Source organism: Chaetura pelagica, unplaced genomic scaffold (genome assembly GCF_000747805.2).
Source record: "Chaetura pelagica isolate M959 unplaced genomic scaffold, ChaPel_1.0 scaffold38, whole genome shotgun sequence".
Taxonomy (NCBI): Eukaryota; Metazoa; Chordata; class Aves; order Apodiformes; family Apodidae; genus Chaetura; species Chaetura pelagica.
In genome coordinates, this window is record NW_009954181.1 from 657,136 (window position 1) to 670,001 (window position 12,866).

Sequence of the window (12,866 nt, forward strand, 5' to 3'; positions counted from 1 at the left end):
CTGCTGATGGCAATCACACACTGATTGAGAGCGGCTCTGCCTGGGCTGGGGAAGGAAGGAGGGAGCCTTAACCCTTTCTCTAGCCTCCCCTCATCCCTTCCTGCTGCCTCACTCCTTCCTCACTTCCTACCCTTGCTCTGTGACTCAAAACCCCACTGCAAAAGGGGCTTCTGCTTATACATGCACAAGACAGTCGGCAGCTCTAATAGTGAATTTATTTTAATAATTGAAGGCTTTGAAATAAGATACAAACCTGCCTGCTCCAGGGCACGGCCCAGCTCTAGCTAATGTGATTAGGAAGAAACTTTTCTTGCAGAGAAATCATCTCCTATCTGCCTGCTGCAGACGGGTGCCCTGGGAAGCAGGGAGCAGCGGTCACTGTGGGAGGCGGATGCCTGGGCTGGGCGGATCATTGTCTGTTCTCTCCCGGTTCTTGTATCCTCTTCATCAGCTCCGTGTCGCGGCTGCTTCCTATGGTGCATTAAACAACACCCAGCTCGTGTGGCCCCCTTGCTCCTACCCACTCCTGCGGGCAGGTTGCTGAGCGCTGCGGGAAGCACCCGGTTGGTGCCCGTGTGTGCGGGCACCACGCAGCTCTGCGCTCCCGGGGGACCGAAGCCAGGAGCTGGGGTTACATCACTAAAGAGCATGACAGAGAGCAGGCATTTCACTGGTGGCTTTGCACAACCACCATGGGAGCCATCCGGGCTTTCTTGCAAAGTCCCCATCCTGTGAAAGCTTGTAAAGGCTCTTAAACCCCTGTAATCCTTAATGCAGAATTCAATGCAGGGCACACAGGCTGTGGGCATGGCCCGGGAGTTAGATGACTGTGAGTGCTGCTTGCTCAGGTGGGTGCCTGGAAAGCTGCATGATCTCGGATCTCCATCCCACACGTTGCCTTGGGGCTTGCATTGCAGCACACCACAATCTCACAGGCACCCGATGAACCTCTTCCCCCCAAAAATAACCCACCCCCAGGGAACAGGGATATGGTGATGATTGCTCCCGTTTGGCTGCAGATGCTCAGCAGCAGGCACGTGCATCCCAAAATTCAACTATGCCAGTTCCCCTCCTCTCTTGCTCCGTGATAAAGGTGCCACAAGACAGGGAACTGAGCGCTCGGCAGGCGCAGCGACGCCTGCGCCCGGGTCGGGAGCGAACGTGGTCCAGGGGCTGATGAGTTACCTGTGAAAGGCAATGACTTGGGGATTGGATTGCTTTGCCCAACTCGGTTACGTCTAGATAACATCGTGGTTTAAGACATCGATCATTTCAAAGAAACCTGCAGAGGGATTTTAATGCCTCACAAATTGCTTTTCCTTCTATTCAATTTACATTCGCGATTGCAAGGAGCATGTTTAGGAGCTTTCCAAACCGCCACAAACAATGACAAATCTCTCCTGAAATGTTCTTCTGTTGCAGTAAATTTGACCTGACAAAAGAAGGGGAGAAACTTCAGCCTCCTTCTGTGGTGGATGAGCCTCTTCACCCTGCAGCAGGCTTGGGCTCACCAGCTCCATCCCTGCTGCCCTCTGTAGTGAGCGCAGGGAAACACTTTCCTAGGAGGCTGCAGCACCCCGGGGCTGTGCTGGGCTGTGCTGCCCAGAGACAGGCATGAGAGAAGTCACTGATCCTGAGATCACATCCCTGTAGAAAGCCTTCTTGGTGGAGCTGGAGTCAGACTAAAGGGCTGCTGGCTGGGATTCATAGCAGAGGGGCTCTTCTGCACATCATAGTGAGTCTTTTCAAGCACTTTTTCCAGGGATGCTGGCTCTGCTGTGGGGCAGGAGAGGTGTCTGGATTGAAATGCAGTTTTTGCTGTTAGGCAGGATCGATGGTGCTGCCAGCCCTGTCACTGCCTCTCCTGCCCTGCCCAGCCCACTGTCAGGGTGGGATTCTTGCTCATTGAAACGTAATCAATGCAGCAGTGATTGGTTAGTGGCGAGAGGGGCTCCCTTTCTACCACTGGAGGGCCAGGCTGCCCTGGCACCTGGGCAAACACACCAGTCTCTGGCTTCATCTGGGGGTCTCAGCCATGCTAGTTTGGGATTTCCAAGCTGCCACAGCACAGCTGGGTCCTGTCCTCATGACTTAGGAGATACAATATGCTTTAAATCACTGTCCTTATGTGCCCAGTGAACTCTTTGCTTCCATACCTGTAGGTCTGATGATGGTGTGGGAACCATAGGCTTTCCTATGGCTCCTGGTGGGATTGGTGGTGAAGAAAGGGCTGGAAGAGGAATGCATATGCCAGGAGGAGGGGAGGATGTTTTTGCCAGTCATCCTTCAGGACTCACTTTCCCTGGCCAACAAGCCATGTTGAGGCAAACAAGTCTCTTGTCTGTGTGTTATTATGTCATTAAATATGCCAGTTCTGGATGGCTGTCCTCCTGCCCTGCCTCTGCATGTTCATGAGCCCATGGACAGCTGGGAGGAGCTTCCCTCAGGGCAGGCCACAGGTACATGGTCCCAGAACAGGAACCTGCTGTGCTTGGTGCATCCTGGTTCCTCTCCAGCTCTTCTCTGCTGGTTACCAGGGGCTCTGAGAGCTGGTGCAGGGATGCAGTGGGTTTTCTCTGAAACTCTAATTGAGTTTTTTCAGGAGCATTTGTTGCCCCAAAGGGCATCTGCAAGCCCACATGGCTCCTGCTTGCTCAGATGCACCTGGGTGACCCTACAAAACATCCCTAAACTTCTGCAATAAGCTTCCTGAATGGAAATCTAAAGATTACAAAGAGGCCAGCTGAGCTCCTTGTTTCTCATGGCCAAGATACATGAGTGAAACATCTCACTGAGTCCATGTCCTCTGGTTTGCTATCTGGTGCCTGCCAGAGCATCACCTGCTCTGACAGAGCCAGAGATTTTAACTGGAAAATGTCAGCTAGCCTTGGATGGATTAAACCCAGGAGTTCTGGCATCGTTCCTGGCACCTTTTTATCTCATTTCTCCGTGAAGCTATGAATCCAGGAATGACCATGCTCGAGGGGAAAGAAGCAATCAAATGCAGAAAGGAGTAAAGCTCCTACAACAGAGTAAAACCTATTGCTGAGGCCCCAAGCGTGGACAGGCTTCTCCACTCCTTTCATTTAGCTGGTGCTTCAATTTGGGAATTGCATGCTTGGCTCTTTCTTTGATATTCCTTCACTTTGGGAGTCTGAGATAAAGCCTTTCAGTATTATCCATCTGTCCTAAGAGTCTGGGATGGCCTCTCAGGAGCTGGAGACTGTGGTGGTGTTTCTGCTTTCCAGCTGGAGGTGGATGCAGTGCTGCAGGCTCCCTCCATGGGGCCTTCAAGCTGGTATCTAGCATTGCTGCCTGCATCTGTGTCCCACATATCTCTACCCCATCCCCTTTTTTTGGAGCCATGCATGTGCACAAAGCTTAGCCTGTCCCACTGGCCCCTAAGACAGCTTCAGAAGGCTGCTGCCCTATTACCATTCTTGATTTAATCCTAGCTTTTGTGGTACAATCTGGAAATCCTCATGGCCATGAGGGATATCACTTTAGGGATCTGGAGGAGCATGTTCAAGCCTTCTTCAGGACTCATGCTGAATTAGTCCCATGGCTGTCAGAACCATGGTGATGTGCTGGGATGCTCAGGGAGTGGGAGGAGGACTTGCTGCCTCATTTGCTCCTCTGCCATCAGCTGCAGAAGTTGATGTGCTCCAGGGCTTTGACTGAGGAGCAAGATGACGTAGGTTGGGATGGCTGGGAGAGCTGCTGCTGTCAGCTCTGTGAGTGCTGAGCCCTGGTGCAGGGCTGGCTGGGATGCTCGTGAAGGAGCTGCTGAGCTGTCAGAAGTCACAGAGAAACATGTGACAGGAGACACCAGTGAACTTCAGGTTATGGCCAGATGCTGGGCTTCAGGTTCACGATGCTTCAGAAGGTGCTGCAGAAGCAGCTCAGCTGCATCCCAGATGTGTCACTGCTTGAGTGTTGTGCTCAATCAGACTCACCTCTGAGGGTCATCTTTTCCAGGGACACCCAGAGAAAATTAAATGGTTTCATACTTGCATCTGCTCCTAAGTTTTGTGGGCGGTCTGGGAGGTAAATCTGAGGCTCCTTAGTCTGGAGGAACACGACCCATGGGCATGGGATCACCAGGCCCCTCTCCTGGCCAGGCAGGCTGCTGCCTCCAGCACATCTTTGATCTCTTCCTAATATTTTCAGCTTTTAGGGGCTTAGTCCCTTTCCCTGCATAGCCCTAAAAGCCACAGAGGAATTCTGATTTTTTTCAAGTCTCTGCTGCCCTATTTGCTGCCTTGTGCATCCAAATCCAAGTTGGCACCATGAAAAATATGACTATTATATTCCCTTCCCCTGCCTTGCCCCTTCAGAGCCAGCCCCCTTGTTGAATTAGTGGATGCACCGTGGCTGATCATTAATCTTCTGTGGCTCTTGAGTACTGCTGGGAAATCTGCTGGGGTGAAACTTTGGAGCCATCTCTGCAAAGGGCTTCCACCCTCCTCAGGGCTTGAGAGGGTCCCCAAGGTGTCACCCAGCTGGTGGTGGCAGTGACAAGGCATTGCTGTGCAGGCTGGCAGGGACAGCAAACACTGGGCTCTCTCCATCTCTCCTCCTGCCTGGAGCTTGCCAGTTTGCATTGCATAGGAGGAAATGGGAAAGTCATAAATCAATCTCGAGTGTTTCTCTTCTCTTTAGGGGAAAAATAATAACCTCAAACAAAACAAGCTTGCAGTCGGGAGAAAGGAATTCCTAATGACAAACTTACTTCAACTAGGACACCAGGGGCTTCAGCAATATGAGATTAAACCTGCTGTGCTGAGACTCTATTACTCCATATATTACTGTGTGCTGCTGGACTGATGGTTCTCACAGGCGGAAATATAACCCTTTGAAATGTCAAGGCACATAATAAAGAGACCTGGCAGGGGAGGCTGGATGGCTCCAGGGATTGACAAAGCCTTTACAGCACTGGCTCTGCTGCGTGGAGGGGTGGATGCCTGGTGGAGCTCCCAGGCCCTTCTGTTCAATGGCTGGACGGGAGAGGTGGCATGGGAGAAATTCTCCTGGAACAGCCCTGTCTGGCCAGGTTTGCTTTGGAAATAAAGCAGGAACCTCGAAGCTTGGATGAATAGTCAGCTCCTTTGCAGCCCTCAGCTGTGTTTGTCCCTGGGGTGGCTGTCATGCTGATACCTCTTAATTAACTCTTAATACCTCCTGTTGCAAATCTCTCGTGGACAGACTGTTTCTCTGGGAGCCCGACTGGGTCTCCTGGGTTTGTAAGAGCACACTGAAAATCTCTGGAGAAGGGTCTTCCTGGTGGCTGGGGGATACAGCCCTTTCAAGATAAATGTAGGCAACAAATGGCAGCATCATCAAGGGCCTCTTAGCAAGTCCTTAAGGGCTAGGAAAGGCATTTGCTCACTGGCTGCTTGATCTGTAATTCCTATTTTTGGGCATGGGCACGATCTGCTGGCTGAGCTGATGCTGGTGGGTCTGTGTCTGCTGTTCCCATGTGTCCCACCTGCCTCTGCTGTGCAGCACAGGTTGGTGACTGTAAACCAGGAGCCTTCCCACCTCCCCACGGCTGCTGTGGGCTCGTTAAGGCGAGAAGAGGGGAATAAATCTCCTGGAACTCATGAACTATTTACAGCCATGCTGAGCAAGCAGTCTGCAACTATTTATTTATTCTCCCCAGCCAGGCTGTGCTTGTGAACCCAGGGAGCAGGGAAGGCTGCCAGGGCTGCCCACAGCCAGCCCCACACCAGCTGTCCCGGGGAGCCACGGGGCTCATAGGGCACAAGTGGAGAGCATTTTGCACAACAAGGAGATGTGTTGGAGGGGCCTGTTGCATCTGAACTGTGTCTGCAGCTGATTTGGGGTGTAAAGGAGGGTGCTGGTGTGAGCATATGTGGTTCTGCTCAGGCCTGTGGGTAAGAGCTGGAAGACCAAGTATTTTGACTTGCATGAAAGTTGCTTCCCCTTTTTGGGCTCCACTTCCCTGTTTGTAAAATGGGCACAGGGGCTTTCAGCTCAGGAGAGCTTGTGGTGAGCAAAGGTGGTGAGGCCTTGTCACATGCCCTCTCCATGAGCTCCTGCTTCCTGGTGATGATGGTGAAGCCATGCAGTGTCCACAGTGAGTGGAGTAACTTCTTTGGTTTAAAAGTGAAAGCTTGTCAATTGTGGGGCTGGAAGTTTGATGTTTGAGCCCTGCTCTTGGGTGGGAATTTCCCATGTCTTCTTACATTTATGAAATAGCTTGCAGCATCACCAGATAATCAGTAGTATTTATGAGTGATCCTTACAATAATTATGCAGCTACCATTTGTGAAAACTGGTCTTTAAGATGGTGAAGAGATGACACAGGGTACATTAGGTCATTACCACAGCAGCCTGTGTTGCACATGGATGCAGATGGGAGGCAGCACCAGTGGTGTCCTTCCTGCTGTGTCTCTGTGGTGCTGCACAACTTGGGATGATGGAGAGGATGCTGCAAGGAAGCAGAAATGCCCCCTTGCATTCCCCTGGCAGTTCTGGCTCCTTCTTCCTGGCACTGCTGGCTCCAGCTTCCTGGCACTCGTGCTGCTTCAAAGGTCGGGAAGTTTTTATTATGGGGCTTATGGGCCAAGGACACTTCTTGCCTGCAGCTTTATATCTGTCAGTTTGATCAGCAAATAGGGGAGAGGGCCATAAAACTGCAGAGGCTGAGTCCTAGTCCCTTTAATCCCAGCAGGAGGGCCGGTGTTATTTCCCCGCTGGGAACGCTAATAGGATTCTAATACGCTGGCAAATGGGATTTTTTACAACTGCCATTCTGCAGTAACTGAGATGGTGTGTCACCAGGACAGCCCTGTACATTCTTCTGGAGATGGAAGGGCCAGTGGCTCAGGGAGGGGCAATGGTACCATGGCAGCCCTTGCTGGTGATGCTTGTGTGGGTCTGCCAGACCCCTCTGTGCTGCTTCTGTGCTCTTAGGGCATTGCTGTGGCTTGGCTGGGTGGGATCAGCAGGCAATATGTGCTGGGGGTTGCTGGGCTGGTGGGCAGGGGGGGTTGGCTGTTTCTAATGGGCTTGTAGGGTTGGTATCTAGCACCGTGGGCTTGTCTTCCTGGTTCTCTCTGTGCTCTCCTTGCACCTGCCTTGACCAGGGAAACCCCCTGAATACAGCAGGGAAGCTCAGGGTATTGCAGGGCTCATCTTCACAGCTCTGTTCCTTCCCCTGCTTTCCTGCATATGGAAATTTGATGAAGACACAGGAAGGTGATGCGTTTATGGCCTAGCTAGAAATCCCTCAGGTAGCACAGGATTGGTGGAGCAGGCAGTACCCACGGGTGCAAATGAACCTGACACCATTTGAGCGTCACTTGGGCACCCCCAGGACACTCAAACAACTCATCCCCTCCTCAGTGGGCAGCGCCCAACTCAAGTGCCTAAGCCATAAATATTGTATTACTGGAGCCAATCTCAGCTCCAGATTGATTTTTCTTCAGCCCTGATCACAGAAAGCCAGGAAGATGGGATTATTTTCCAGGGCAATCACAGGTTGATGGATCCTTGCAGCTGCTTCCACTCTTTTTGACATCAGTAAATAAGCAACTCCCCACACTGTTCTCTGTGTAGCACCTATTTCCCTGGGACATCTGCTGGGGTTTTGTCATGCTTAGCTGCAAATTGGTACAGGAGACTGGCCCGACCCTTCTTGTCTTACAGCAGTAGAGACATGTATGCTTTATCTTATCTATTATCACCTCTGCCCGATAGCTAACAAGGTCCCATCCAGCTCTCTTGCAAATCCTATTTGTCATCACATTTCTACAGCTGCCCAAAAGTCCCAACCTGACATCAGGCATCCACATCCTAGGTGCTATACAAGCAGATTGCAAGAGACAGACCTGCCCCACAGATACTAAAGCAGCTCTCGTTAGTCCCATTTTACAGACGGCTGAGCCAAGGGGAAATGCATGGTCCAAGTTAATAAAAGCTTGCAGAAAAATCCCCCCCTGGTTTATCCAAGGTTATAAAGGAAGCCTGAGGTTTGAAAGGGAATCTCAAGAGCGCTAAACAGAAATTTGCAGATCTGTAAAATAGTTCACTCCAGGATTTTAAATCGCTGCTCTAGGAATGCAACCAAAGCAGCAGAGTTGCTTCTCAAATAAAAAAAAAAAATCAATAAAAAAATGAAGAGGCAAGTTCTGCATGTAAATTGGCACCAGACAACGAGATCATGTTGTGCAATAAATAGGTGAAGGCAGGAAAATGTCACATTTTATTGAGGCAAATTTTGTGACAAGAGAGAATATCTTCTCTGAGGCTGCTGTGTTTGGGGAACAATAAAATGCCAGTGAAGTGGCCTTTGCAGTCACAGCTGTGAGAGGAGATGGGTGTCCCTGGTAGGGGCATCGCACGTACCTCTGGGAGCAACCTGGGGAAGGGCTCCCTGAGCTGCCACCAGCTACAGCAGGGAGTTAAGGCACAGTTGGTACCATCTGCTGCACTTCAGGAGTTGCCTCCCCTGCTGTTCAGTCCTGCCTGCACACATCTGTGTGCGGAGGGAATGTCGAGGGCTGCTGGGAACAGCAACCCGTGCAGTTACCAGGCAGTGTTTTAGCTCAGTTTGCTTCAAATTCTCCCAAATCCTGAAAATCCCAGGCTTTTCTCTGCTCAGACCAGTGACTAAAGCTCTCAGTGCTCCAGAAGCATTGGAGCTGGGCTCAAATCAGTGCAAGTCTTGCAGGCTTGGCTAGGGTTGGGTGGGATGTCCTCTTGTGGATCAAGGGGCTCTTCAAAGCTGCTTGCCAGGCTGTGTCTCCCCCTGCTCCCCTCTTCCCAGCAAAACCAGTGGAGATATGTCCTTGGACAAAATAATTTCATCCTGTCACCATTTTTAGTCTTTAGAGTGAGACTTTCTAGGAAATCATCTGGTGTTGTGGCTCTTGACTTTGTGGTTCCTGTCAGCTCAACACCACCCCATCCCAAGACACTGAATTAAAGCAAAGAAACCAACACTTGAGCTAAGCTGGCATAAACAACCCGGCACCTGCTGTGTTAATAGCGTGGAGGAGCAGTGGTGCTGGGGGCTTCCCACACTGCTGAGCTGGCACCTGGAGGGCTTGGGCTGCTGGGTGGCCATGCAGACTGCCCGGGTGGTCAGGCTGGCTGGGCATTGCAGAGCAACCACACTCCCCACACTCCCCTCACTGCCTCTTGGACCACGAGGTGGTGGGAGGAGGTGTTGGGATGCTCAGGATGAATTTTGGGCTCTTGGGAGTAATTCTGCCTTTAAGTGATGTGTGTCTGTGTTTTGATAGGTCCTACTCTGCCTTCAGCTCCTACCAGAAGATATAAGAAAATACTTCTTTACTGTGAGGGGAACAGAGCACTGGAACAAGGTGCCCAGGGAGATTGTGGAGTCTCCATCCCCGGAGACATTCAAACCTGGATGGACATGTTCCTGTGGGATCTGCTCTAGGGGATCCTGCTCTAGCAGGGGGGTTGGACTGGATGTTCTCTAGAGGTCCCTTCCAACCTAACGATTCTGTGATTCTCTGAGATAAAGGATTTGAGCACTGAGAGAGGTCCTAGAGGGGTTTTTCCACCTCCTGAAGCATCTGGCACTGGGTGCTGCTGGCAGCATATCCCAAACCAATGGGATATCACCAGAGGCACCCATTTCTGCAGCTAGGAAGCAAATCATAACAGAAGCTCAGTGATGGGGGCAAGTCAGAAGAAAAATGAATATTTTGCTTGGAGAGGACTGTTGGGTTGCTGTCCATACCAAAACAGGATGCTCCTTTGCCATCCAGAAGGAAAATTGGGTTGTAGTGACAATTTTTATTTGTACAAAGGTTCATATGGGAGGGGGAGAAGCAAGGAGGAGAGGGAAAACATGGACCTGCCTGTGCTCTCTTCAAACTTCAACATCATTTTTCATTAGATTATATACACTATTATTAATAAAAATCATATTAATAAATTAAAATTATTCCATTAAATAATGTCTAATGCATGCTGGATAGTTAAGCCAGGAGGAGCCTGAAGCTCTGTACCCATTAATGAAGATTTGGTGTGTATGAAAACTGTGCATGGCCAAGCCTGGTTAGGAGCTGATGGGAAATGGAGAATAAGATGAATAGATCAATTTTCATTGCAGCAAAGGCTTAACAGTAGAGAGCCTCAAATTTCCTCTGGGGTCTAATGTTGTTTAACTTATTTCTTAATGGTCTGAAACATGGGGTGACCAGGGCTGTGGCCTTTGACTACAAGACAAATATAAAGTTGCCCTAATAGTGGAGCATTGGGAGTTATGAAAAGGAGCTGGATAAATTAGATTCTGGTCTTGTATGTGTGGCAATGGCCGTGTTCTCCTGGAGAGGTAAATATTATTATTAAATAAAGGGGAAGAAAAAAAAACAGGGCAAATTTGCTGTATATGGAGAATTTATTCTAGGAAGAGAAGTACTGGGATGGGTGATGCTTTATCCATGTGTCCGTGCTGGAGTGGTGGGATGTCACAGTGAGCTGAGCTTGCAGAGGGGCAGCTCCCAAACATGGTGCTGGCAGAGACAGGCAAGTTTCTGGGCTCAGCAGAGACACAAGGAAATTAAAAGGCTGAGGAGATCTGTTCTGTGTGCAGTTTTATGACATGAAAAAAACCTCTCAGTTAGTCACTGGCAGGAAATAGCAAATATCTGCCTGCTAACAAATGGTGCTGGTGTCCTCAGTCACTCTGGTTGGAAGTGACCCTATGCAAAATAGAGCCATAGATTTCTTAGGCTGCTGGACAGATGGCTAGACAGGTATTTAGTGCTGCTTTTTCAGCTTGTGGGTTGCAGCTATAAATGGAAGGGAATGCTGGTACAAAGATCCTGAGGATTTCCCACCATTTCCAAGGAAATTAACAAAAATCATAAATTAAGGACTTTTGCAATGCACTGTAATAGAAATAACCCCAAAATGAATTTAAGTACTTTATAAGAATATTTTTTTTTCCTTCAAGGTGACTTTTCCCCCCAGAACTATTTCAGGAGGCCAGGAGAGGCTTAGCCAGACCTGTTGGCATGTTTCTTGGTGCACAGTCCCACTTCACCCTGCCCAGGGCTTGTCCCAACCTGGCGCTGTCACGGTTCAGGTCCCATCTGCTGTCCCTGGGGTTGGCACAAGCCCTCAGCACATCACATGCTGCTCGCTGACCCTTAGAAGAAGCAACAGCATCACCAGACCTTGCAAACCACCTGCATCTCAGACTGTGTCACTGCTTTAAATTCTGACCTTGCTCCCTGGGTTTGCTCCGTGGAAAGGAGCTGTACTTAGGGAATATGATTTATGTTCCCTGCAACAAGCGTTCGGGCTGGTGTGTACTCCTCGATCTGGGTGGTTTGTGACATTTCACCTGTCATTTAAGCTTCTGAAGCTGTTGCACTTGGGCAGAGGAAACTTCAATGAACGATGAAGAAGAAAAAAAAAAAAAAAGAAATTAAATCCACCAGGTTGATGTTTTCCTTTGCCTGTCTGCAGCTTGTTGAATATTCTCCTTCCTCGTCGGGAAGGGGGAATAAAGTTCACGGCGTCGGGAGCATAATCGAGCAAATGGCCTTTGTGCTTATCAAGTGCCTCTGTTCTGCTTGGGCATTTAATCACCCGAAAAAGCCATTTATTGCCTCGTATACTCCTCTTCTATGAACATTAGCCCTTAAATACCTGGTATAATTAAAGGCGAAGCTGCGGCGCTGCGCTCCGTCTCCTGCCCGTGGAAGGGTAACAGATGAGGTGGGAGTTCTGGTGGAGTTCAAGGTGAGAGCCGTAAAGCCCATTTTCTGCATGTGTCAGGGACATTATTTTAGGAATGTCTAATTCTGCTGGTGAAAATTGAGGCTGGCTCAAATAATAATTCACGCTTAATGAACTTGGAGTTATAGCCCCAGCTCTGCGATTCCCTCTGTGCCTGGCGCAGTTGATTGGCCTTGTCAGATGTTTAAAGGATGGTGAGGAAATGACAAAAAGGATTTGATGGAATTAGGTGGAATTCCCCCCCAAAACCTATTTCTTTTGTGTTTAGATCCCTGTCTGGGGGAAGAAAGAGAGGAATTCACCACAGCTTTGGCTGTAATCCGGTCGGCTCCTTGATCGGGACTTTTCAGGGCTTTAACCTTGTGTGTACTTCTTGCAGCTCAGCTCTTCAAAAGGCTCATGCCCTTTCTTTATGTGGAGGCAAATAAACACCAAGTATTGATGAAGGGTTAAGACCCAGCACTGTGTGTAGGTAGGAAATTTAAGTTCCTGTCTATCAGATTCCTGATGCATCCTCAGCTACCCAACAATCAGACGTTCAAAGACTTGATCATTAATGCTGTTATCCTTGTAACACCCCTTTGATAGTAAATTAATGGGCTGTGGTATGTAGAACATCAGAGTATTGCTACTGCTGGGTTTATACACTGGCAGGCTGGATCACAGGGAAGAACTCATGTTCTTAGGAGGTTAAAGAACAGAGGCTGTCAACCCAAAGCCATGCATCTAATTATTGCATGGAGAAAGCCCAGCGTGAGTCTACCCCATACTCAGACTGTCCTGGGTGCTGGTTAAATACCAGCTAGGTGCCAGTCCTGCTTCCTGCACAAGGGGTTGAGGTATCATCTGGAGTGTGTGTCCATACAGGTTGTCCCATGATAGGTCAAACCTTGGTGCTAAGGTAGCTGCCAATCAACTTGGCAAGATGCTGAAGCAGCTGGTCAAGTGTTTAATGTGAATTAATCAAATGTGGTGTTGTGGGGTTTTTTTCTGTTAGTTCATGAGCTGAACCACTGGCTATTTGTACCTGTCCCTGGAAGCTCTCCTGTGAAGCTAGTGACCTGCTGAGGAGAAATGGTTGGCTCCTCTTGGGATGGCAGGGAGACCTGCTGCAG